At 48.9% G+C, this 26,290-nt stretch overlaps 1 protein-coding gene across 5 annotated transcripts in view; it reads right to left on the bottom strand.

Moving 5' to 3' along the window:
- Positions 1 to 18,286, bottom strand: part of EPB41 (erythrocyte membrane protein band 4.1) — a 207,941-nt gene extending 189,655 nt beyond the window's left edge. For 3 of the 5 annotated variants that reach the window (XM_007461822.1, XM_007461825.1, XM_007461824.1), the window contains exon 1: positions 18,160 to 18,286. The gene's annotated coding sequence lies outside the window, so the exon portion shown is untranslated. The remainder of the gene's footprint in view (positions 1 to 18,159) is intronic. The other 2 variants (XM_007461818.1, XM_007461820.1) reach the window with 1 other exon arrangement.
- Between the last annotated feature and the right edge of the window lie 8,004 nt (positions 18,287 to 26,290).

Genomic DNA, 26,290 nt, shown 5'->3' with positions numbered 1-26,290 from the left:
GCCACTGCAATGAGAAACCCGCACACCACAATGAAGAGTAGCCCCCACTCGCCACAACTAGAGAAAAGCCCACGGCAGCAACGAAGACCCAGTGCAGCCAAAAATTAATTAATTAATTAAAATATATATATATATGTAAAGGGCTTAGAACAGTGCCTAGCTCACAGTAAGATCTACCTAAGTGTTAATTATTACTGCTATCTGGAGACTAAAATATGGACTGAGAGGTGTGGGGCTCGCTGACATAATAATATATTTGGTAAGCACTCAATTGCCAGCACCGAGCTGAGCACATTACATGGTTGTCTGTTTGAAACATCATAAGAGACCCTTGAGGACCACCTGACTACCCTATCTAAAACAGCCTCCACTTACACACCCTTGCCCTGCTTTAATTTTATTTCATGGCACTTCTACCTGACTTTCTACTATATATTTACTTGTTTGTCCCTCTCAATAAATTGCTGCAGTTTAGACTCACTAGACTGCAAGCTCCAGGAGGGCAGGGACTTTGTCCTCTTGCTCATCTCCCAAAACAGTGCACACTCAATAAGTATTTGCTGAACGAGTGAATGAGTTATCCCCATGTTATATATAAGGAAGCTGAGGCTTAGTTAGGTCAGGTGACTTGGCCAAGGTCATTCTGTGTACTAGGGGTGAAGCATCTGTTCTTGAATATTCTGGTCCCCTGCCTCAGGTCCTCAGGTTCGGGAGCTCTAGCTCTACCACCTCTGTGCCTCAGAGGCTTCCTTCACCTATCAGACCTGGAAATCTGGTGCCATGAAGGATAAATCCTGAAGATCAATCACAAGACAGCTCACCACTACCATCTCTGTGTTATCCAGCAAATACAGATTCATGAAAACCAATATTCTCTATGCCATGAAGTGCTAGGCAATGACATACTGTACTTAAAGAGGCTTCATTGGAGTGTGTAGTATTTAATAATCATCACCCTGAAAAAAACGTGGGGATCTTAGGCTAGCAGAAAACAGCCAGACATAAGGCAGATGTAAACCACTCAAATGCAGAGTGCCGTGCACCACCACACCAAAACTGTTGACACAGGCTTTAGAATCTTAAAGGTTTCAAATCCAGTCCTGGCTTTTAATTCTTAGCCTGAAGATGAAAGGGCTTTGTAAACTGTAAAGTACTATCCACACATGAGGGATTTTTGTTATTAGTTAGGTACACACCATCACCTGTTAGGCTAAGTGCCAGATCCTTGAGTATAGCAGGGCCCAACACATAGTAGGGGGTGAGAGGAAAAGTATGCCCAATCCAAAGGCAGAGAAACTACCCTTACTCCTGTGCCCATCTGCCCTCTCAGAAGAGGCCTCTGCAAACCAGACATCCGGTCCCAGCTCACCCTGCAGAGACTGCCACTGAGTACAGGGTAAAGGTCCCAAGCACCACCTCTGAAGCTAATTTCCTAGGAAGAAACTCAGCTCCCTCCCTGCCTGCTGCTCCATGCTCACATCAGGATGAGGGCTGTGCCATGCATGCTCCAAGCCCCAGGATGGGGTCTCTAGGGGCCATCTCTATCCCGCCTGCCAGCTGAGCCCACCTCTGCCTCCCCCACCACCCCTCCTTTTCCTTCCTAGGGAATACAGGCCCTGCAAGCTGCCTCTCAGACCCTGGAGCGGTCAAGGGCACTAAGGGAAAAAAAGAAAAAAGACAACATGAAAGGGTCCTAATCCTTCCCCATTGCAAACTGAGCTCCAGCAAAAAGCAAACACCAGCTGCACAGAAGAGGGTGAAATTAGATGGTGAAATTAGGTGGTGACCAGGGGGGAAGGCCAGGGAGAGTAGATGGGGCCTCCAATGACCTGGAAAAGATGAGATTGGAAGAAAGCGGGGGTGGGGAGGGGGAACAGTTGGAGTCTGAACCATTCCCAAATCTGGGACGTGAGCAGATTAGGGACACAGCTGGCCTGAAGCCCCAGTGGTAGGGCTCATGGAAAACATTTGTCGGTTGTGGGGAGTGGCAAGAGATGAAGAGGGCTTTGAAAAGCTGGCCCCACCAGCAAAGTGTTCTGAACAGTCACTACTGAATAAAAACCAATCCTGGTACCAAAAGTACATGAAGAGTAGAGAGCTTTCCGGGCTTCCCTGGTGGCGCAGTGGTTGAGAGTCCGCCTGCGGATGCAAGGGACACGGGTTCGTGCCGGGTCCGGGAGAATCCCACATGCTGCGGAGCGGCTGGGCCCGTGAGCCATGGCCGCTGAGCCTGCGCATCCGGAGCCTGTGCTCCGCAACGGGAGGGGCCACAACAGTGAGAGGCCCGCGTACCGCAAAAAAAAAAGAGTAGAGCTTTCCATCCGGCCCATGGTAATAAAATTGCAGTCATTTTAGACCTTTTAAACACAAATGATAAATCAAACAAGCTATAACAAGGTGGAAAAATTGCTGTTTATACAGTGGTATACCTTTCTAGGGGATTATTTTCAGTAGTAGTGCTTGCATTGTTCACAGAAAATATAGTTAAGAAAAAAAATTTTAATCAACGTAAAGCCATCAATCAGAAATAACTACCATCAATATTTTGGTGGGAGATTTCCCTTCTAGTACCTCTCCTGACAGATATACATTTTTTTTTTTTTTTTTTTTGGCGGCATGTGGGATCTTCCCGGACCGGGGCACGAACCCTCGTCCCCTGCATCGGCAGGTGGACTCTCAACCACTGCGCCACCAGGGAAGCCCCCAGATGTACATTTTTGTATATATATATTAAGTCATATGAAATTGCTGATTTTATAGGTTACAATGGTCAAGTATCAGCAATTGCATATGGTTCAGCCTAATGCTTTTTTAAATTTTAGATCATATTGTTTCAGAACCAACTTTTTTCTCTTAACAATATATTATGACATCCACAGTGCCCTCAAGTGGACGTACCATAATTTAATTAAACCTAAATGTTATTAGACATTTAGGTTATTTCCCATTTTTCTCTTTTTATTTCTTTTTTCTTTTTCTTTCCCTTTTTTTCCCCATTTTTCTCTCTTATATACTTGACAAATATCTTTTTATCTAAATCATACCCATGATTATTTTTTAGAACACACTGACTGCAGCATATATTTTTTAATTATAACCTACACAGCTGCCTGTGCTGGTCACTTTTTGAGATAAAAGCAAAAGAAATCAGCAGATGCAATGAAAGACAATACCATGAATGAATACTCTTTCACATTTGAACACACAAGAGCAAGTTTTGACCTCCTTGACAGAATGCACTTTGCTTACAAAAATTGCATTAAGCTCTGTTTTAAAGAGTTCCCTGTGCGCAGTAAAAGCAAAAACAGCTAAGTATGATTAAAATCCATATATTGGAGTTAGCAAGTTACGTCCTTTCTGCTGTGAAGACACTCCAAGAAACAAGGGACAGAAGGGAAGGAAGTCGAAATTGTAAAATAGGACCCAGTGGACCGTTTAGTAAGGTATTCCTTTAGGCCTCTAGATTCACAAAATGTTAGAACTGGATAGGCCCTTAGAGATCATCAAGCCCAAGCTGATTTTAAACATATTGGGAAATGGGTCCAGAAACTGGAAGAGACTTGCCTGAGGTCACATAGCACAGGGGCGGCAGAGCCCAAAATTGAACCCAAGTTTTTTGACCCCTACTCCAGATTCTGTTCACTGCCTTCTTCTAAGTGCAGCTACATTTCTCGTTCAAAGCTGGAGGCCAAGCTAAATTGTACAGCCACATAACCTAGGACTGTCTGAGCTGGAAGGGACCTTAGAGATACCTTATTATTAAAAATAATGACCACTACATTTATTAGATATTTACTATGTGCCAGGCACGTACTGAGTACTTTATATGCATTAATGCACTTAGCCGCATAGCAACCCTGCAAAGTGTTATTAGCCTCGATTGCAGCTGAAGAAACTACAGCCTAGAGACATTAGGTGATTTGCCCAATGTCACACAGTTTAAACGAAGTCCATCTGCTACCACTGTCCTCTGCTCCACACTGCTTTCTTATCACTTTCAGGAAAGCACTTTGGAAATGAGATGAAGGAGCAACATCAACATCTGTCCCAAGACCCCAGGGAAAGGCTGTTGTGGCTGCTTCTGATTGGAGCCCTGGGCCATTCAAGGAGGGACCCAAGAATCTGACCTCCCATGACCCTCCCCAACCCCCTTCTCTCACCAGCTGGGGTATGCCTAATGTCCCCGATCCAGCCGAGCCTCCAGCTCACTCAAGCTTAACCCACTAATTCTCTATCCCTCAGGCAGGCAACCCTCTAGGCCCAGAGGGTTTCCCAAGAAACATGGGAACAGGCTCAGTGCCACCAGCTACCTGAGCCCCTTCTAAACCTGCTAAAGTCAGCCTGGCCCAACCCTCCCCTGGGAGAGGGCAGAGGAGGAGCTATGGGGAAGCAGGAGGAGACTGGGTACCCAGAAATGGCCAGGTTTGACTTGCCCTAAGATCCTCCAGAGCTGCTGTGGCAGGACAGTTCCTGAGCTGTCTGTCTAGCATTTAGCTAGTCTCCATTTCTAAGCCTTCCAGTGACTGGGAGTTTTTCCACGGGGAAAAAAGAGAGAAATGACTACAAATAAGTCCAGTCTCAGCTCTGCAATAAGTTCACTGTGTGACTGTGGGCAAGTCACTTACCCTCTCTCTTAGTCAGCTCGGTCTGCCTTAACAAAATGCCATAGACTGGGTGGCTTAAGCAACAGAAACTTATATTCTCACAGTTCTGGAGGCTGGAAGTCCAAGATCAGGGTGACACCCTGGTCAGATTCTGGTGAGAGCTCTCTTCCTGGCTTGCAGACAGCCACCTCTTCTCATGTCCTCCCATGGCAAAGAGAGGGGGAGCTCGCCGGAATCCCTTCTCATAAGGACACTAATCCCATCATGAGGGCCCCTCCCTCGTGACCTCATCTAATCCTAATCACCTCCCAAAGGCCCCATCTCCAAAGACCAAAACATTGGGATTAAGGCTTCAATGTGAATTTTGGGCGGGACGCAAATTTTCATCCATTACACCCTCTCTGGGCTCCCATTTCCACACCAATCAAATAGAGGTACCCACCCAGGATATCACCCGGGGTAGCAAGAAGGATCAATTATGTGGGAGGTGCAAAGGGTTCTTCAGATTACAAGCCCACACCTGTGCTAAGTATGATTTTTATTGTTTATTTTTATTTTTATTCTGCTATCAACCAAGCAGAAAAAAATCCTCAATCCCAAGGCAAAAGGCTCCCTGGAACTGAGGACATGCTGGTCCCCCCTTTCTTCATCCAGCAGACATTATTGAGCACCTCCTGTGCGTAGGCACTGGGGATCACAGGATGAATGAGATGAGACCAGTAGCACCAAGAACAAACACCCTCATCATCATCCCATATTTGGGTGATGGCAAGAAGAGATAAAAGGATTGGGGGCTTTTAAGGTAAGCAGACCGAGGTTCAAATCAAAGCTCCACCACTGAGATGCTATGTGAGTTCAGGTGAGTCACTACTCCTCTCTTCCTTATCTAGAAAATGGGGATGACATCTGCAAGCCATTGTACCAAGTACTCTTTATGCAACACGTCACTGAACCTTTACAACAGCCCCTTGAACACGGTATGACTCTAATTCCCATTTTACAGTTGAGGAAATAGAATCTCAGAGAAGTGAAAAACTTACCCAAGATCACCCAGCTAGTAAGAGTCAGAGTTAGGATTCAAACCCACATCTGCCTGGCTTTATTGCTAGTACCGTCTTACAGTTTACAGATTGCCTGCATTCCTGTAATGGTCATTATAATAATACCAGCGTAAAGAGCACTCTCTATGTGCCTAGATCCTTTACCTGCATTCCCTTATTTAGTTGTCACAACAACCCTATGGAGTGGGTACTATTTTAACCCCATTCTTTAGCTTTGGGAACTGAAGTCAGAGAGGTGAAGCAATTTGCCCAATGTCACACAGCTAAGAAGGGGTATAGTGGGGAAACCAAGTGTGTCTGAATCCAGAGCCCTATCCTTGCCCACTGCACTAACCTGCCTCTCTTCCCTGGTGAAGCCAAGCAGGTGTCTATCTCTTTATCTCTGTTTGACAAATGAGAAAGCTGAGGCCCAGCAAAAGGTACTGATGTGCGTACGGGGACCCAACAACACAGCAGCTAAGCAGGGACTTGAACCCAGGCTCCTGAGTCTTAAACATAGGGTTATTTCCTCCATCCATAATACCTGAATCCTGGGCACCAGAAAATGGCCCTGTGAGCTGGACCTTTGGGAACTATACCTCCCCCAGAGGCATGGGGACCCCCCTCTAAACCAGGCTAGGAATGGAGAGCCAAGCACGTGCAGGAGAAGAAAGTCTGCAGAATAGTGCCTGGGGAAGACAGCGATTGAGCTGGTATGCAGGTGCCCCTAGCTTTGGGCACCTCTGTCTTGGTCTTCCTAAGCCATGGACCCATAGCTGGGAAGGGGGTAGTTATAGAGGAAGCCACTCCAGGCCTGGGCCCCTGCTGGCTAGCACAGCTCTTTGCTGTGATTTCTGCTGAAAAACAAAAAGCTCAATCCTCTGGGCCTAAGTGCTAATTACCAATAATGACATAATAACTATGTGGGCCCAACAGCCAAAGAGTCCCAACTAGAAATTCTGCATAGCTCAGACTCAGGAACAAAAGATTTGGGCACTCCAGCTGAAACTGATGCCCTGGCAGAAAATGTCAGAAGCTAAAGGGCTTCAGGGTTGACCCAACCAAGGTATTATCTGGCAGATGGAGATGATGACCACTCATACAATTATTTATTGAGAATCTATTGTGTGTGTGTGTGTGCTCAGAATAGTGCTACACCCAGAGAGAAGAGGCTTTATTTATTCACTAATTCACTCCACAAATATTTACTGAGCACCTACTATGAACCACACACTCTTCTAGGTACAAGGGATATAACATTGAACAAGACAGACAAATATTACCATCGTCACTGAGCTTACATTCCAGTGGGGGGAATCAAACAATAAGCAAATATTCTATAAAATATTGTATGTCAAAAAGTGATAAGTGCTGTGGAGAAAAATAAGCCAGGAGGGAGGATAGGGAGTGTTGGTGTTGTAGTGCCACACTGTTAAATAGAGTAGTCAGGAAAGGCCTCACTGAGCAGGTGACATGTAAACAAAAAAAATTAAGGAGATGAGAGAACAAGTCGTGAAAGGATCTGGGGGTAGAGTGTTCCAGGTCGAAGGACCAGCAAGTGCAAAGGCCCTGGGGTGGAAGTGTGGTTGGTGGATTCAAGGACTTGCTGCCTGAGATCATACCTCTAGTCATTAACAGAGCTGGCAGAGAAAAGGCATCAGACAGACTGATCACCCACTGTGTACCTGAACTCTCTTGCATCTTAGGACAATTCTGGAGGTAAGGATTATGCTCACTTTTCTCACCACTTTACAGTTGAGGGAATGAGACCCACAGAAGAGAAGTAATGATCCCACATCACACATCTAGAATAGGCAGGTCTGCTTGCCTCCAGCTTTCTCCAGCCTCCCTGCTCCTCTTCTCTATGCCCTGTCTGTGCAAATCCTAAATACGTATGTGTTGAGTGAATGAATGAACAGATGAATCCTGCACATTCTCAAGCCCTGCCTACTCCGTGAACCGCTTCCTAACTGGCCTTGGCTGATTTCTTCTTGCCTCTGCTAATCTAAGAATAACAACAAAAATTCCAGTGTGCCAGCTATGGATGGAGTACTCTACCTGAATTATCTAATTTAGCCCTTAAGTACCTATGAGAAGGTGCTAATATTTTTCCCATTTTGTAAGTGAGAAAACTAAAGCTCACTGAGGTAAAACAACTTGCTAGAAGTCCCACAGCTGGTCAGTGATGAAACTGCGACAAACTGAGCTCTGTTGGCCCTTCTTTTAATCCTGTAATGTTGGTAGAAACCTCTGACATCAATCCATCCCCTTCCTTTTAGAAAACAGAAAACAGAGGCTCAGAGAGGTCAGGAAGAGCTGGCTGAGGGCCACAGCCCTCCAGCCCCCAGTCTGGTGGTCCTTCTACTCTTCCACATTTGGGGCTGTGGACCAGGTTTGCCCTTCTAGGCCTATTTCACGGCCTCTGCAAAAGTCTTAGTGTCGTCTTAGCTGCCTGAGGGCAGTTCCAGGGAGCTCAGAGTCCACCTCTGTCCCCTCAGCCCTCAACTGTCTCCACAGTAAAATCAGCTGAGGCCTGTGGGTAATGCAAGACCCTTCTGACTCTGCTTTTCAAAGCAGTGGCATCTGATCAGAGGAGGCTGCGGAAGGGAAACCCTGTCCTCATGTGGCTCCTGGAAGAGAGACCACGCAGGCTTGGTGCCAGGAGGGCAGAGATGGGCAAGGGGCAGAGGCCAAAATCAGGCCAAGGGTGAGGATAGAGTGTTCTAGCCAACTAGGAAGGGGGAGGTGGGGGAGAGGGGGCAAAAGATGCTGAGCCTCTGGCTTTAAAACCAGTTTATTGGGTGTCATCTGTTCAACAAGAAACTGTATCAAATACTCCAGGTTCCTAGACTGGGAAGAGGTAGGGCAGAAGAAGGTTCTCAGAGGCAGCAGTTATAACAGCAGTCACAGTTGCTACCTACCACTGAGGCTTCACAGTGCTGAATCCTGGACTAAGTGCTTTATCTACATTATTGCCAATCCTCACAGTAAAATCAGCCCCATTCTACAGCAGAGGAAACTGAGGCTCAGGGAGGTGAAATGATAGCCAACATCAAAACCATTCACAGGATAGTACAAAAAGGGTCCGGAGACCTAGGTTCCTGCTGCATGACTTTGCGCCATCAGCCACCTGCTCTGATCTGAGGTTCCTGCATCTGTGCCAAAAGGGACTTGGTCACCAGCCTTTGCTGTAAAATCCAAGAGGCTCAGGGATCCAGTTCTGCCCAGACTATGGGTCCTCCCACAGATACGGGACATCACTCTGCTGCTGGCTTTGGCCTCTAGCCCAGGAGGGTCCTCTAGGGTGGGGAGTTGGGGAGAGCCCTGCCCTCAAGACTGAGCGTCCTTGGGCCTGAGGCCAAGGGGGGGCCAAGGGGTAGGAGGGAGCAAGCTTGGCAGTGGGCCAGGACCCCTCTGGAGATTTGGGCTTGTTTCTTAATCCTTTCCTTCCTTTGTTGGCCAGAGCTCACTGTCAGGAGAAGCAGGGGAAGCAGTGGGTGGGACCAGAGAAACCGAGGAGTCCAAAGCATGATGATTTAAGTAGAGTTGCTTTTGATGGGTGCACATTACATTCAGACACTGTACAAGGCCATTTGTGGGGATTACCTCATTGAAGCCTCCACCCTTCCCTGTGAGGAAGACTGCTGTCCCCATTTTACTGAGGTGGAAACTGAGGTTCAGAGAGGGCAAATGACCGAAGGCCACACAACTTATAAATGGCAGAGCCAGCAGGGAACCCAGGTTGTTAACTCCTGAGAGAGGCAGCCACTGGGTGTGACTAGAGTGGGGGTAAGAAGGGACAAGGAGGGAAGGAGGGGGGAATGGGAGAGGAGGAGGGTGGAAAGGGCCCCGGCAGTCTCTATGAGGGGAGCAGGCAGTTATGAAGATGCAGGAAGGAGAGAGTAGCAAGCGAACATCTCCAAAGTGACCATCTCCAAAGCCCTGCGTGATCTAGGTCTGCTTCCCTGTCCATCCTCACCTCCCATCACCACCTACCTCTCCCTTTTTGCTCCAGCCATACCAAACTACGTACTTAGGACCCAAGCACATTGTGTAGGTTCAAGCCTTCACACACGCTCTTGCCTATGCCTAGAAATCTGTTCCCTCCACTGCCCACCTAGAGAGCTGTTATTCATCCTTCAAGTCCCAGCTTAGCTATCTCTTCCCCTGAGGCCTAGAGTTAAGCACCTGCTGGGCTGGGCTCGCTCTGAAGTGCTTCATGCTTCCTGAAGGGTAAGAACCCCCTCTGAGTCATCTTTGTGCCCCCAGAACCTAGTACACAGTCCATGCTCAATAGATGTATGTTGTCTATACTTGTATTTTATCACTGAACCTTTGAGGCAGGCAAAACAGGTTTTCTTGTCCTCTCTCTCAAGGCGAGGACAACAGGGCAAGAGAGGGAGTGACGTCCAGGGGCCACACAGACATTCAGTGACACTGGCAGGGCTAGAACCCAAGGCTTGTCTGCACCTCACAGCCCCTGTCCAGCCTCCACCCCAAAGAGCTCTCTTCCCTGCTAGACCTACCAGGTTCACCACAAGGGACCCCCAAGGCAGAAGTAGGGGGCATGGGCCCTAGGGAAACTGAGGCAGAAGGTGGCAAGGAGCGGACAAGTGGCTTTTACCCCCTGAGCCAGCTGTGTCCCTCAGCCAGAGACCCCAGCAGGCCCCATCATCCCCAGACCTAAGACCTCACTCTCACCCCTTCCCCCTCCTGCCTGCCCACTGCAGTTTAGCTCACCCTGCTGGCTCTGCCTCCTGGACAGAGCTCACAACCCCCCGCTGCTCCCCATTCTGTGGCTCAGTCCCAGGCCCCATGCCTCAGCATCACTCACCTGGAGAGTTGCCCCTGCCCCTTCCCTCCTGTCTGTCCTCCGCACAAGGTGATCCTTCCGAAATACAAGCCTGGCCATGCCATTCTCCTGCTTCATACCCAATGGTCCCCCATGGCCTCTGGGCCAAGTCCCCTAACTCCCCTGAGCCTGTCTCTCCAGCCGCATCCCCCCAAGTGCAGGTCACAGCTCAGTACCTTGGCAAAGCAGTTCCTTCCACTAGGAATGCCCTTTCTCCTGGTCTCTGCCTGAGGAGATGTTCACAGTTCACACTTTAGTGCTTCAATCAAAGGTGGAGTTGGTAGTTTCTGTGTCCTCCTCCCCAACCAGACTCTGAGCTCCCAGGCGAGGAGGCAGTTGGGGGCAGAGGTGACACAGATTCACCTCTGTGCCCCATGCCCAGCACAGGGCCTGGCACAGAGTGGGTATGAATGAAAGCAGATGGCTAGGAAAGGGAAGTAGATTCCTACTTCCAAGAGGCCTCCTCCCTCCCTATATGCAGGTGACTTTCAGAACCTGTTAGATTGGTTACTACCTGCCTATCCCCAGCGGGTTCCTCCCAGGCCTGGTCTCCACTGTCTCAAGAGGGATATCTTTGTAATCCCAAAATAATACTCATAATTATAACTATAATAACAATAATTACTATCATTGAGTACTCACACCGTGTGCCTTATGTGCATTATCTAATCCTCATAAGAACTCTTAAGAGGTAGGTTGTTTCTTTTTCTATCCCCATTTTACAGATAAGCAAACTAAGTCTCTACAAGGTTAAATGTCTTGCCCAAGGTCACACAACTAGTAAGCGATAGATGCAGGATTCAAAGCCAGGTCTGTCTGACTCTCAACAACTACACTGGCAGGCCTTCTCCTGCTTTCTGTTCTCTCCTTTCTTGAAAACTCTTGGAGCACCAGGCTGGATGGGGGTACAGTGCATGTGTGTGTGTGCGCACATGTGTGTGTGTGTGCCACACGTGTGTGTGTGTGCGTGTGCACGTATGTGAGTGTGTGTGTGTGTGTGTGTGTGTGTGTGTGTGTGTGTGTATCTATATATTCAGCAAACAGCCCAGCAGCCCCCACCAGTACTGTGCTGGGCAATGGAGATGGACAGAGAAGACCCAGACCCAGCCTCTGCCTCCTTTGGGGAAGTAAGAGGGTTTCACACTAATAATTGCGGCCTTAGGGTGAGCAGATTTGGGTCTGAGCCCCAGCTCCACCCCTAAATAGCTATGTGACTCTGGGTAACTCACTTGATTTACTCTGCACCAATTCCCTCATCCATAAAGTTGAGGCCATAATGCCTACCTCATAGGGTCACTGGGAGGACTAGATGAGATAATGTGCCTAAAATAACATATAACAACCAGCCCAGCATATGAAAAATATCCAATAAGTGGCAATAGTACATATGATGACTAGAGAGTCTCAGGATCCCTCGGCCAAGGTGGGATGCAATTCTCCAGGGCCCTCCCTGGAGCCTCCTCAGCCAGGGCCAAATAGTAATAGTGATGATGATTCCTACTCCACCCATTTGCTCACTGAATAATCCTTCAAGGGAAGTATGCTTTATTAACCCTATTTTACAGGTGAGGTAACTGAGGCCCAGAGAAGGTGGTTTACTGAACCAAGTCACACAGCAAAAAATGGCAGAGCTGGGACCTCCACTCACCTACTTCCACACTGGGCAGAAGCCAGCCCTTATCCCTGGGCCCTGGCCAGCCTGCTGGGGAGTCTGGAGTTCCTGACTCCTAGAGTCTAGTTCCACCCAGGTGGGAAGTTAAAAGTAGGAGAAAGGAGCCAAAAAGAGGAACACTTTACTTAGTCCTCTCCCAGAATGAGCCCAGGCCTGGGAGAAAACCAACAGCTACCAAGCAGGGCCCTGTGCCCCGCACTTCTCACTGGCTCCTTTCCACGCCCGTGTGGGGCAAGTACTATGATATGCATGTCGCAGATGAGGTCTCCAAGACTCAGAGAGGTTAGTGACTTATCCAAGATCACACAGCTAGGAAAGTGGCAGTCCTAGGAGGCAGAGTCCCTCCTCATCCCTCCCTCCTTCAGCCCCAGACCTCCCCAGCCGACCCACCCTTCTGATGAAATCCAGAGGCTCTGCCACTCCTTCCCCAGGCCTAAGCAGAGGCCCTGAGTCTCGCTGCCTAGGCCCCTCTCTCTGCTGACTGATGCCTCCTTGGTACTTGATCCCACACTCAGTTCAGAGGACCCAGAGCTCACTTAACAGAGACCTGGCCCCCAAGGAATGCACAATCTTGGGAGCAAAGAGGGGACTCATGCTCACTGAGCCCCTATAAGGCTGGGCACTTCATATGCATTAGCCATTTAATCCAATACACAGCACAATGACGGGTGCATAGTGATGCTGAATTAATATTTTCTTTCATTCAGAAATATTCATTGCATACCTACTATGAGCCACTCTATCCTCGGTGCTGGGATACAGCAGTGCACAGGTGAACGAATATCCCGGCCCTCATGGGGCTTACGAGAATAAAAGAATAAACATACTTGTGTCAGGTAGGTGTTAATATTCCCACTTTACAGATGCAAAACGGAGACGCAAAGAGCCACCCATCAGTGGCTAAAACCAGATGCAAAAATCACTGCATCAGTGTGTCAGGAGTCTGGAAAGAAGTCAGCTGGTTGTGATAGGATCCTAACTTCAGAGTTAGGATCTTCCCTCAGCTCTTCCTCCCCAACCCCGGGCCTCCCTTTACACCTCCCAGTGGCCTCAGAGCCACAGGACTCGCATTAGAATAAAGCCCATGTGGCAGTTACTTAGCCAAACCAGTACTCACCCAGAAGCAGCCATGGGGTCACGCAGCCATTGGGGGAGAAGCCGTGGAGTCATCGCCGCAGTGGCACATGGAGGCAAAGGACAGCAGTGAGATACAAGCACAGCCAACAAACAAGTCTTTGGGGCCCCTCTTTGGCCTGAGCCTGGGCCCAGGTGCGGGGCTGTGGGGGGGAACCCTGCCCTTCCCTCTGCCTCCGGGGCTCTTTGGGGCAGATACCGTCTTAGTCAGCAGTTTGATAATCTGATAATCTACCCTGAGCTCATCGGGTCTCCATGGGCCCAGCCCACTGGAGGAAGCAGGATCCCTGCGGACAAACATTAGCTGAGTACCTACTGTGTGCCAGGTGTTGGTCCCTGCCCTCATGGAAGCTATAGTCAGTGAGGAAGCAATCTTATAAATAATAACTGAATTACAACTGTGATGAGTGCTTCAAGGAGGAGACTTGAGAACTTGGGGTCATACCCTGGCTCTACCATGTACTAGCTTGGTGACATTGGGCCTATTTCTTGACTTCTCTGTGTCTCAGATTTTCATCTGTAAAATGCAGAAAGTATTAGTACCCACCTCCAGCATTGTTGTGAAGATTAAGTAAGTTAATATATGTAAAACATTTTGAACAATGCTTGGCACACAGTAACACAGCAAAATTCATAAATGTTAGCTACTGTTATCACAGGGAGCTGTAGGCATGGGTTTCAGAGAGATCTGGTGTGGGTCAGGCCACCACCTACCTGAGAAGGTAGAGACTAAAGGAGACAATGAGAGGTGAAGCTCTGAGCCCAGTGCCTGGTGTATGATAACAAATTACTCAATAAATAGTGGTGACATTCTTAGGGTTGTGCTCCAGTGCATCACCCCAGGATAAAGCATCTCAGCAGAGTTGCTGTCAGAAATGCTCCCTCCCCACAAACACACACCCAGAAGTGCAGCTTTGGACTGAAAAATAACCAGCACCCACATTCTCACCTGATTCCACAAATGCCTCATTGCCTTTGACCTTCACAATAACCCCGGAAGTGGACAAAGGCAAAATTATTACTATTCCCATATTACAGATGAGGACAGTGAGGTGAAGGGACTCCTCTCTGTGTGTTCTTGGCCGCTCACTTCACATCTCCAAGACTAGTTAAGTGGTCGAGCCAGGATTCCAACTGGCATCTGCCTGGATGTTGTTCTCCAGGTCTTCCCATCCATTTTGCCCTTCAGTCTCTGCCATACTAGCTGTCCAGCCCCAGACAAGCCTTTGAACCTCTCCAACCTCATTCCCTTCATCTAAAATAGTTGCTGTCAAACAGCCAGCCCAGGATCCAAGCTGTTCCTGACCCAAATTCTCCCTCCGCAGGCTCAGCCACTACTACCCAACCCCTCCTCTAACCCTTGACCCCATCACCAACCTCAGCCACTCACCCACAGGCCAAGGAATGTCTGTACTCAACTACTCTAAACCCATGCTTTACAGATGGAGAAACTGAGGTCCAAACTGGCCACATACCCAGGGTTGCCTTTCAGTGCCCAGCTCTTGCACTGAGCATAGGCAGGTGGGGCTGGCCTTCTGGAGAAACTCCCTGTGAGGCCCTGACCCCCAAGTTGCTCCTTCTGCTTCTTTCCCCCCTCACTAGAACCAGTGGGCACCCACAGAGCCTGTCTCCCACCTCCCCAGCCTGAACATCCCAGAGCTCTGAGCTTACCCAGCAGGGGTCAGGCAGGTTCTGCAGGTAAGGGCTAAGCAATGTGGGCACCTCAGTACCTACGGGGTGGAGTCTCCCCCTTTTAGCTGAGTCTGGACTTTGGAGGCAGACAGACCTGGCTTAGAATCCCAGCCCAGCCACTTCCTAGCTGTGTGACTTTGGTCAAGTCTATTCACTCCCTGAACTCCTGTGAAATAGGGATAATACCTATTCCCTCATGAGGATGTAAGAATTATGAGGAATACGTAATGTTGCATATTAAAGGCTTGGCACAGAGCGCCATGCACAGTAAGTGCTCGAGAGGCTGCAGTTCCAACTGTGATTCAAGAACACAGGCCAAGAACAGGACTTGGGGGCCCATCACACTCAACCTTGCCCTTGCCCCATTCTCTCCCCCTCCCCTCATGTGGGGTGAGGGTAGTCCCAAACCAGGTCCCAGAGCCTGTAGTAACAGGCGCCGGAAGATCCTTAGAGACTCTAGGCTCATCTGGCCTTCTCATTTCACAGAAAGAGAAACTGAGACCCAGGGAGAAAAGTGACTGCCCACAGACTATCAGGGAGTGGAATCCTGCCCCATTAATAAATATCAGAATATTAGGCCCTGGGGAAATTCTGAATGCCCCATTCCCCAGGGGACTATCATAAAGGTCCACTCTGCAAATACCCAACAAATCTCAGGCCACCATGACCTCTATGGTGAGTCTTTCATGGGTATCCTATTCAGTTCTTTGGCCAGCTGACCCATATATGTCACACAGTAGGTGCTCAGGAAAGGCTTAGGGAATAACCACATGAAATTACTCTTTGGTTCCACAGCTCTGCTCAGGCTCCCCCTCCAGAAGTCTCTTCTTGCATCTCCCTTCCTCACTTCCACCACAGCCCGCTTCTGTCTCAGGTCCTATCAGCTGTACCCCAATGCCAGCCAGCAGAGCTCTGCGCCTCCAGAGGCCTGTACTGTATCAGCATCTTCCCAGCCAGGCTGGGAGGTTCCTGCCCAGCAGAGTAAGCCAGGCTCCCTGCCAGGGTCCACTCTTCAAAGAGGGTGCTGGCCTTGCCCTGCTAGGGGCCCCACCCCCAGTGGCCTAGGGAGTGGGGCAGCCTGGGAGTTTCTATTGGCACCTGGGGCCTTCAGGAGGGAGGCCAGCCTGGTCTAGGCAGTTCAGGGATGGGCTGAGCAGGAAACACACGTGTGTCACCCACACACCCAGGCACTCCTCCTGCATCCCACATTGCTAGGAACTGGCAGGCTCCGCTTGTCTCTCCTATATACCCAGAGGAAACCTCAGGGCTTCCTCACTCTATTCCCTTCTTAAAACACCCCTGTTGGCCTGTTCCCAGAACAGTTACCATTCTGGTCACTGCACATGCTTTGCCTCATTTGATTCTGCTAATGCCTGTAAGATCTGGATTACTGACTAAGGATGAACCTGGGGCTCAGAGAGGTGAAGTGATTCATGCAAGGTCACATAGCAAGGAAGTGGCAGGACCAGGATTCAAACCCAGTTCTGCTGCATGTAAAGCCTACAGGGTACCAGAAGTCCCCTTCTGTCCCTCCTCTCTGCTCCCTACATGTTCTGGATGCCCTTCTTCCCAAAACTTCCACCCCCTCTGCAAAGTCTCTCCTCCCCCATTCCTAGTCAGAATTAACAATTACCACCTCATAGCTGCTTATTAACACCTTGTTTACATGCACCCGACAGCAGCCGGTACACCTTGTCTACATGCACCGGACAGCAGCCGGTACACCTTGTCTACATGCACCGGACAGCAGCCGGTGTGGGAGTTATTTCTGAGGTGTCTGTCTCTCTGACACTCAGAAGTGACCTGAAGGCAGGGAGTGATCCCAGTAAGTGCTCCTTAGACCTGAGAGTCTGTCACGTCTATCTCTACCCTCCCCCGCCCCCCATGCAAAAGTCCTCTGGCCTCCTCCTGTTGATCGCCTGCCCACGCCAGTCCCCAGGCCTGTAACTGGGGTGAAGTTGGGAGCATGCAGTAACCTCAGGGGCTCTGTGCCAGTGCTCTGGCCCCTCCCCGACCCCACCCTCTTCCCTTCAGTAGCTGAGCAGCTACCCTGACCTGACACCAGGCAGTTCTCACAGGGACTCCCAGCTTCCCTAAGCCCAAGCCCAGGTCAGACTCTCCCCAAGCCTCCTCCTGGAGAAAAGGACTCCAGAAGCAGAGAGGGGTCTGCCTTCAGCCCTAATCCGGGAACTTAAGGGTGTCACATTCAGCCACTCCCTCCCAGAAGAAGCTGTGGGCCTCGGAGTAACCTCCCCCAGTCCCACGGGTTAGTCCTCCCCTCCCGCCTTCTGGGGCAAGCTAGGGCTGAGGTCGATCTGGACAAGTCCCGGCCCTCAATTTGCTGGAGGAGAGAAGTCCTATCCTACCCCCAAAGAGGTGGGGTCTCTCTTTGGGGGTAGGATAGGAAAGTGTAGGCGAGGGCAGAAAACTCTCGGAGAAAGACAGAGGACAGGGACAGGGAGAGACTGGGCCACACAGAGGAGATGAGAAACACAGGGAACCGCGGGCAAGCAGGAACCAGAGCACGACAGAGACCCGGCCGACTGGAAACAGAGAGAAGTCTCCTAGACCAAGCCTAGAAGGGAGCTTGTGCGTCCAGGGCGGCGACAGGAGAGCCACCCTGGCGGGCAGAGCCTGCGCCCCAGCTCACGGGTCCCTCAGTCCGGAAACTCAAAGTCAGTTACGTAAGGGCCGGAGGGGCCCTGGGCCCGGGTGCCCCCTCCCGCTGCACGCCGCCCGCCCGCCCGCTCCGCCGGCGCTGCAGCTGGCCCGGCAGGAGCACTCGGGGCCCGACAGGGCGGGGTTGGGGGGAGGGCTGGGCTGCAGCACTCCTTAGAGACACGCCCGCCGGCACCTAACCCAGGACCCCCGACCCAGACAAGCCCGGGACCGGCTGGGACCGCCAGCGCCAAGCATCTCCGGACGCGAGCTCTCGGACCCCCTTCCCGTCGCCCCTGCCCCTCCCCGCACTCCGAACTTCGAGACGCCCAGGCCCCTCTGGACCCCCAGTTCGGAACTTGGAACCCGGGACCCCTAGAGCCCCCGATCCCGACCCCTAGGACCAGATCTCTCCCCACCCGCGGGACGGCCCGGGCCCTAGGGAGTGGGTCCATCCGTCTCTCACCCCGTCCCTCCCGGGGTCGGCCCCAGGCGGCCCGGGCTCACCTGGGCCGGATGGGGCGGAGACCTGGCTGGGCCGGGCCGCGTTCTCGCCCTCCGCCACTCTCGCCCTTTAAGAGGTTCCTGCCACTTTGCCCCGCCGGGGGCCTCCACCTGCACTGACAGGGCAACTCCGGCGTGAGGCCCCGCCCCCGACCCGGGGCGCCTTCTGATTGGCGCAGGCAACTGCCAGTCAGCGGGGCGGCGTGGGGGAAAGAGCCAGGCACAGTGAGCGTCGCAACCGGGAAGGGGCGGGGGCTGCAGGTGCGGCCTGACCGGACGCCTAGTTCTGGGCGGCAGGGCGCTGACCCTCTGGGTCTGGGGAGGGTCGGGCAGAGAGCTGCTGGATTGGCTGGTGTGGTGTCTGACGTCATATGGCGAAAGTATAGTGCAATTTGCCACGTGGTGCTACCCTTAAGGCTGGGAGTTGGTCATAAGGGACCTAGGAAAGTGACCCTGGCGAGGACCCCTTGGTGACCTGTCCTACCTGTGTGACCTCGAGCGAGTCACTTCTCTGAATCTGAATTTCCTCAACTATACATCTTACAATGTTTTCCTGAGAATTAGCGATATATGTTAAGTGTCAAGGGCAGGTCTGGCACACAGTTGGTGGCGTTCAGTAAATGTGGGTTTTCCCTTCATCCCCATCTTGCCACTCAGAGACTTTCCCCCTCCTGATTGTCCATCCCATCAGCGCTGGAAGGGGCTTACATAGTCACTGGTCCAAGTCCCCTCCCCTCTTTACCTCATTTCAGACATGTTCTCACATACTTCCAATGACAGGAAGCTCACCACCTACCAGTCAGGCCTCCTTCATTTTAAAAACGTTGTGAGACTTCAAAAGCTCTGCCTAAAATTAAGGCCAGCTCTGCCCTTTAGGAGTCCTGCCCACAGAGAACAAACCTAATCCCTCTTCCATGTTGAGGAATCAAAGAATCATAAAATCATAGGATATTTCAGGTTGGAGAGCCATGGAGAGCTAATCACTTCTGGGGGCAAATGGTGAATACTGAAGCTCACTGAGGACTAGTGACTTCCTATGACTTCAGTGGTCTTCCTATTAGATGGACTCTGGAATCAGACTGCCTTAGTCTCAGAACCCAACACTGCTACTTACAAGCTGTGTTGTTAAATGAAATAATCCATGTAAAGTACTAAGAACAGTGCCAGTCTCAGGGTAAGCATCCAAAAAGTGTTAGCCTTTATTATGATTATTGATGTTAACATTATATCAAAGTTATAAATTCATGGTTTGCTCCCCCAAATTCACTGAAGCCTCCTCTGAGCCAAGTCTTGTTTTAGTTTTCAGGGCCCTGGTCCCTGCCTTCAAGAGGCTCACAGTCTAGCAGAGAAGGGTCTGAGCCCCTAGAGCTGGGGGATGCTTTCTGATAAAGGTGCACAGGCTCCAATGCACCACAGAATCTCTAGTTCCTTTAACCAGAAATCTGGACACTTGAGACCCTTTCAGCACTTTGCCCAGTGGACCCCACAGGGAAAGCTGACACACACACCCAGGTTCCCAAGCCTACTGAGGCACCTTTCACTTGTCCACATTCTCACCTGCCCACCAGGTGATATTGCCCAGTGTTACGAGTTTGGGATTTGGAGGCAATCAAGTCTAGGCTCTTCATCTTACCAGCTTCGTACCTCTGGGAAAATCACTTTCCCTCTGGATTAATAATAGCCCCAACTTCATACAGAGCTGTTTCGAAAATTAAATGAGAGTATGTGAAAATACATAAGCAAATACCCGGTAATGGATCCAATGTTAGTTTTTAATTGCTCCCACATGTGTTCATTCACCCGGGAGAAAGCAGGCTGTGAATGCCTTGATTTAGCCTCGGCAAAAGGGGTTTCCTCCCCCTACACCCACCTCTTCTCTGCTCCTCAATCGAAGGAGCCGGGCGAGGAGAATCCCGCAGCGGCCCAGACTAGGCTATTCTAAGTAGCTGCCGCAGGCCCCGCCCCCTCCCGGATTGGGGCTGGCACTTGGCTCCTCCTCTGCTAGGCAGGAGCTGCCTGGGGGTGACTCAGCAACGCCAGCGCCTGCCCTGGCCTGATAACTGTGTGGGCCTGGGAATGCGTGTGTGGTGGGGGAGGCCTCTGTCTTTCCGAGTTTGTGCGTGGGACGTCTATGTGGGAGTGTGCTTGTGATCTTGACCTTGTGTGTGTCTCTCATCTCTGTGTATTGGGGGCGGGGTGCATTTATGGGTGTGACAGTGTGCCCTTGTTGGTGAGTTTGCACAGAGGATGTGACTCTGTGTTTGTCTCTCTCTGTGTCATATAAACTGCCCCCCCATCCCCGGCCCCACCTCCCACCAGGCCCTGGGGCCCTAGAGAAGTCTGCCCTGCCCAGGGCCCTCTCTGCCTAGACAGCCTGGGTTTCTTGCTGAGGTGACTTGTGCACTTGTGTGGGGGGTGGGATGGCTGGGTGCTGTCACTGCCTGGACCTCTGGCCCCCTGCCCCACCGCCCCTGCCTGTGAAGTCTCCACCTCCCTCCCCTGACTCAGGGAGTAATTTGTTCCCTGAGATGATCCCTGTGGGGGAGGCCTCCAGAAGAGGCGATCACTATTATTTTATGTGCATTCTCTCATTTGATCCCATTGAATCCTTACAGCCAAAAGTGTTCTAAAGAGGGTCTGAGAGCAGAAGCGACAGCCAAGGTCCCACAGCTTGTAATAGAAGGCATGAAGCTTACAGGTGGGGGCCAGATCTCTTCCCCAGGCTGAGCACTGAGTTTGCCTGGGGCCTGTGGGGGACTGATAAGCTTGGGGAAAGGAACCTGTTTGTGTCTCCCCCTCCTCCTGCGTTGCCTGGGCCTCCAGCCAACTCCCTATCCTGCCAGAGCCTGGGCTCTGCCATCAGCCCTGATTGGGTTTTGAGTTGGGTGATAATGAGGCCAGGGTATGGGGCAGGGCCGATATGGGAGCGTTTGTTCCTTCAACAAAACTTAATTGAACACATTATTCAGAACTGACCAGTACCCAGTCTAACTGGGGAAGGGTGTCACAAGACCAGGCCACAAGGAATGATGGAGACAGAGTGGAAAGCTCAGGCCTGAGGCAAGGGATGTGGCTAGAGTCTGCTGCAGGTTTGAATCCCGACTCCACCATTCACAGGGTGGGTGTATGACCTGGCCAGTCATATTTCTCTCCTAGCCTGTCTCCTCAACAGTCAAATGAGGTAATGTCACTCATCCTGCCATTACCTCACTTTCCTGACTCCAGGACATCATGACTCTAGGGTATTAGACGGGATTGCCATTTGTAAACTGAAAGTTGCTCTCCGTACATAATGGATGTTCCTGTTGTGATTCACGGCCTCCTGTGATGAAGGCCCTAAAGCAACTCTATACCCAGAGCCCAGAAAAGAAAAAGGATCCCATCTGAGGGATTAGGGAAGATTGCCTGGAAAAGGTGACCTTCCAGCTAGACTTTTAAGGATGAATTTTCTGTATGGAAATGGAAGAGGGCATTCCAGGGGGAGGGACAGCCTGCACAAAGGCCTGGAAGTCGAATAGTGAAGGTGTACTTTGGGAACAGAAAATGGTCTGGTATATTTGGAGCACAGAGTGAATTGTGCGACCACATAGTGGAAGGCCTTGAATGCCAGGTTAAGACCAGGGCAGGTGGGACTTTCTTGGTGGTCCAGTGGCTAAGACTCTGCGCTCCCAATGCAGAGGGCCTGCGTTCGATCCCTGATCGGTGAACTAAGATCCTGCATGCCACAACTAAGACCCAGCGCAAATAAATAAATAAATATTTGTTTTAAAACAAGAGCAGGGCAGGTGGTGGGGGAGAGGGCAGATACTGACATTTGGGGATCAGCCAGGGAGGCTTTGAGGTAGAGACAGCCATGTGCTGGCTGGGGTGTGGCAGTCACTTGGGGGACATCTGAGGTGAAGAGAGAGAGAACTGGTGAGAAGTGGTTCAAGGAACCCTCCCCAGGAGAATCCATTTGAAGCCTGGGGAAAATCCCCAGGATGACATCAAGGTGGGCTAGATGCTGCAGAGCCCCCTCCAAGGGAGACATGGGGATTGGTAGGGATGGAGAAAAAGCTGAGTCAGATGCCCCAGTCCAGGGAGGGATGCATGTGTGGGCACAGAGGGTGCCCACCAATAAACACCGAAGGTCTCTGAAGGCCCTGCTGCCCAGCTTTGCTAGTGTGGGGAGGGGGCCAATCCCGCCAGGAGAACCCCTTGCCAGGGAAGGTCCATCTCCAGAAGCCCCTATTCAAACAGCAGTGGTTGCCAATGATTGGCTTTTTATATATCTGCCAGGTACTTTACTAACCTGTTCCCATGAGATCCCCCTATTTTATCTGAGAGAGGTGAAGTGACTACTTGCGATCACACAGCCAGTGGCAAGGCCAGGACTTGAAGGCAGCACTCCCCGTTTCCTGAGAGGGCAGGAAAGAGCCGATGGAGGTGTTTGGTGGGAAGGCTAAGATTCTGGCTGTTTGGGGCTAGGAATCTGGAAGGCGCAGGCTTCATGGAGAAGGAAAGATGGTGTCTGCCGCCACCTTGCGGTCATAGAGCCGCTGGGGTGGTGTAGAGCTCAGCTGCCCGGACTGCCGAAGGGGACCAGCGCCAGGGGCTGAACCTGTCATAGGGGGGCTGCTTTGGGTGCATGGGGGTCAGCTCTGAGGCAGGGGGTTGTGGTTTTCCTCTCAGTGCCTTTGAGAGGATTAAAAGAGATCATCTTTACTCCTGTAAATACCCTCCACAGCCTTTACTCTATCTTTACAGTTGGGTAAACTCAGGACCCAGTGGGCAGGTCTAGGATTCTGGGGCCTAAAGATTATTTGGAGGCCTCTCTAAAAAAAAAAGTAAAGTTAAGAATAAAAAATGGAGAACTATATTCAATATCTTATGATAAACCAAAATAGAAAAGAATATTTTTAAAAATATATTAATATATATCAAGATATGTATAACTGAATCACTGTGCTGTAGAGCAGAAATTAACACAACATTGTGAATCAACTATACTTCCATTAAAAAATTGATTACAAAAATATATATCATGCAAAACAACACCAAAAAAACAAAAAAGAATAAAAAATACCTGTAGCCACTCAAGGTCAGAGGACACAAATGGGAAGGAGGGAAAGTCAGAGTGGAAAGATGCAGTGGTCTCAACCAACTGAAGTTCATGTAATTCTTTTTTTGAATTTTATTTAATTTATTTTTTTTATAAAGCAGGTTCTTATTAGTTATCCATTTTATACATATTAGTGTATACATGTCAATCCCAATCTCCCAATTCATCACACCACCACCACCCACCCACACCCCCCGCGGCTTTCCCCCCTTGGTGTCTATACGTTTGCTCTCCACATCTGTGTCTCAATTTCTGCCCTGCAACCCGGTTCATCTGTACCATTTTTCTAGGTTCCACATATATGCATTAATATACAAGATTTGTTTTTCTCTTTCTGACTTACTTCACTCTGTATGACAGTCTTTAGACTCAACCACGTCTCTACAAATAACCCAATTTTGTTCCTTTTGATGGCTGAGTAATATTCCATTGTATATATGTACCACATCTTCTTTATCCATTCGTCTGTCGATGGGCATTTAGGTTGCTTCCATGACCTGGCAATTGTAAATAGTGCTGCAATAAACAGTGGGGTGCATGTGTCTTTTTGAATTATGGTCTTTTCTGGGTATATGCCCAGGAGTGGGATTGCTGGGTCATATGGTAATTCTATTTTTAGTTCTTTAAGGAACCTCCATACTGTTCTCCATAGTGGCTGTATCAATTTACATTCCCACCAACAGTGCAAGAGGGTTCCCTTTTCTCCACACCCTCTCCAGCATTTGTTGTTTCTAGATTTTCTGATGATGCCCATTCTAACTGGTGTGAGGTGATACCTCATTGTAGTTTTGATTTGCATGTCTCTAATAATTAGTGATGTTGAGCAGCTTTTCATGTGCTTCTTGGCCATCTGTATGTCTTTGGAGAAATGTTTATTTAGGTCTTCTTCCATTTTTGGATTTGGTTGTTTGTTTTTTTTAATATTGAGCTGCATGAGCTGTTTATATATTTTGGAGATTAATCCTTTGTCCGTTGATTCGTTTGCAAATATTTTCTCCCATTCTGAGGGTTGTCTTTTCGTCTTGTTTGTAGTTTCCTTTGCTGTGCAAAAGATTTTAAGTTTCAAATAGGCCCTATTTGTTTATTTTTGTTTTTATTTCCATTACTCTAGGAGGTGGATCAAAGATCTTGCTGTGATTTATGTCATAGAGTGTTCTTCCTATGTTTTCCTCTAAGAGTTTTATAGTGTCCGGTCTTACGTTTAGGTCTCTAATCCATTTTGAGTTTATTTTTGTGTATGGTGTTAGGGAGTGTTCTAATTTCATTCTTTTACATGTAGCTGTCCAGTTTTCCTAGCACCACTTATTGAAGAGACTGTCTTTTGTATATTCTTGCCTCCTTTGTCATAGATTAGTTAACCATAGGTGCATGGGTTTATCTCTGGGCTTTCTATCCTGTTCCACTGATCTATATTTCTGTTCTTGTGCCAGTACCATATTGTCTTGCTTATTGTAGCTTTGTACTATAGTCTGAAGTCAGGGAGTCTGATTCCTCCAGCTCCAATTTTTTCCCTCAATATTGCTTTGGCTCTTCGGGGTCTTTTTTGTCTCCATACAAATTTTACGATGTTTTGTTCTAGTTCTGTAAATAAATGCCACTGGTAATTTGATAGGGATTGCATTGAATCTGTAGATTGCTTTGGGTAGTATAGTCATTTTCACAATATTGATTCTTCCAATCCAAGAACATGGTATATCTCTCCATCTGTTTTGTATCATCTTTAATTACTTTCATCAGTGTCTCATAGTTTTCTGCATACAGGTCTTTTGTCTCCTTAGGTAGGTTTATTCCTAGGTATTTTATTCTTTTGTTACAATGGTAAGTGAGAGTGTTTCCTTAATTTCTCTTTCAGATTTTTCATCATTAGTGTATAGGATTGCAAGAGATTTCTTTGCATTAACTTTGCATCCTGCAACTTTACCAAATTCATTGATTAGCTCTAGTAGCTTTCTGGTGGCATCTTTAGGATTCTCTATGTGTAGTATCATGTCATCTGCAAACAGTGACAGTTTGACTTCTTCTTTTCCAACTTGTATTCCTTTTATTTCTTTTTCTTCTCTGATTGCTGTGGGTAGGACTTTCAAAACTATGTTGAATAATAGTGGCGAGAGTGGACATCCTTGTCTTCTTCCTGATCTTAGAAGAAATACTTGCAGTTTTTCACCATTGGGAATGATGTTTGCTGTGGGTTTGTCGTATATAGCCTTTATTATGTTGAGGTAGGTTCCCTCTATGCCCATTTTCTGGAGAGTTTTTATCATAAGTGGGTGTGGAATTTTGTCAAAAGCTTTTTCTGCATCTATTGAGTTGATCATATGGTTTTTATTCTTCAACTTGTTAATATGGTGTATCACATGGATTGATTTGCATATATTGAAGAATCCTTGCATCCCTGGGATAAATCCCACTTGATCATGGGGGTGTTGATCACTTAACATCCTTTTAATGTGTTGCTGGATTCTGCTTGCTAGTATTTTGTTGAGGATTTTTGCATCTATACTCATCAGTGATATTGGTCTGTAATTTTCTTTTTTTGTAGTATCTTTGTCTGGTTTTGGTATCAGGGTGATGGTGGCCTCATAGAATGAGTTTGGGAGTGTTTCTTCCTCTGCAATTTTTTGGAAGAGTTTGAGAAGGATGGGTGTTAGCTCTTCTCTAAATGTTTGATAGAGTTCACCAGTGAAGCCATCTGGTCCTGGACTTTTGTTTGTTGGAAGATTTTTAATCACAGTTTCAAGTTCATTACTTGTGATTGGTCTGTTCATATTTTCTATTTCTTCCTTGGATCAGTCTTGGAAGGTTATACCTTTATAAGAATTTGTCCATTTCTTTCAGGTTGTCCATTTTATTGGCATAGAGTTGCTTGTAGTAGTTTCTTAGGATGCTTTGTATTTCTGCAGTGTCTGTTGTAACTTCTCCTTTTTCATTTCTAATTTATTTATTTTTCTTGATGAGTCTGGCTAATGGCTTATCAATTTTGTTTACCTTCTCAAAGAACGAGCTTTTAGTTTTATTGATCTTTGCTATTGTTTT

This window comes from Lipotes vexillifer, unplaced genomic scaffold (assembly GCF_000442215.2).
Source record: "Lipotes vexillifer unplaced genomic scaffold, Lipotes_vexillifer_v1.1 scaffold699, whole genome shotgun sequence".
Classification (NCBI taxonomy): domain Eukaryota; kingdom Metazoa; phylum Chordata; class Mammalia; order Artiodactyla; family Lipotidae; genus Lipotes; species Lipotes vexillifer.
This window is presented reverse-complemented; position numbering and strand designations above follow the sequence as displayed.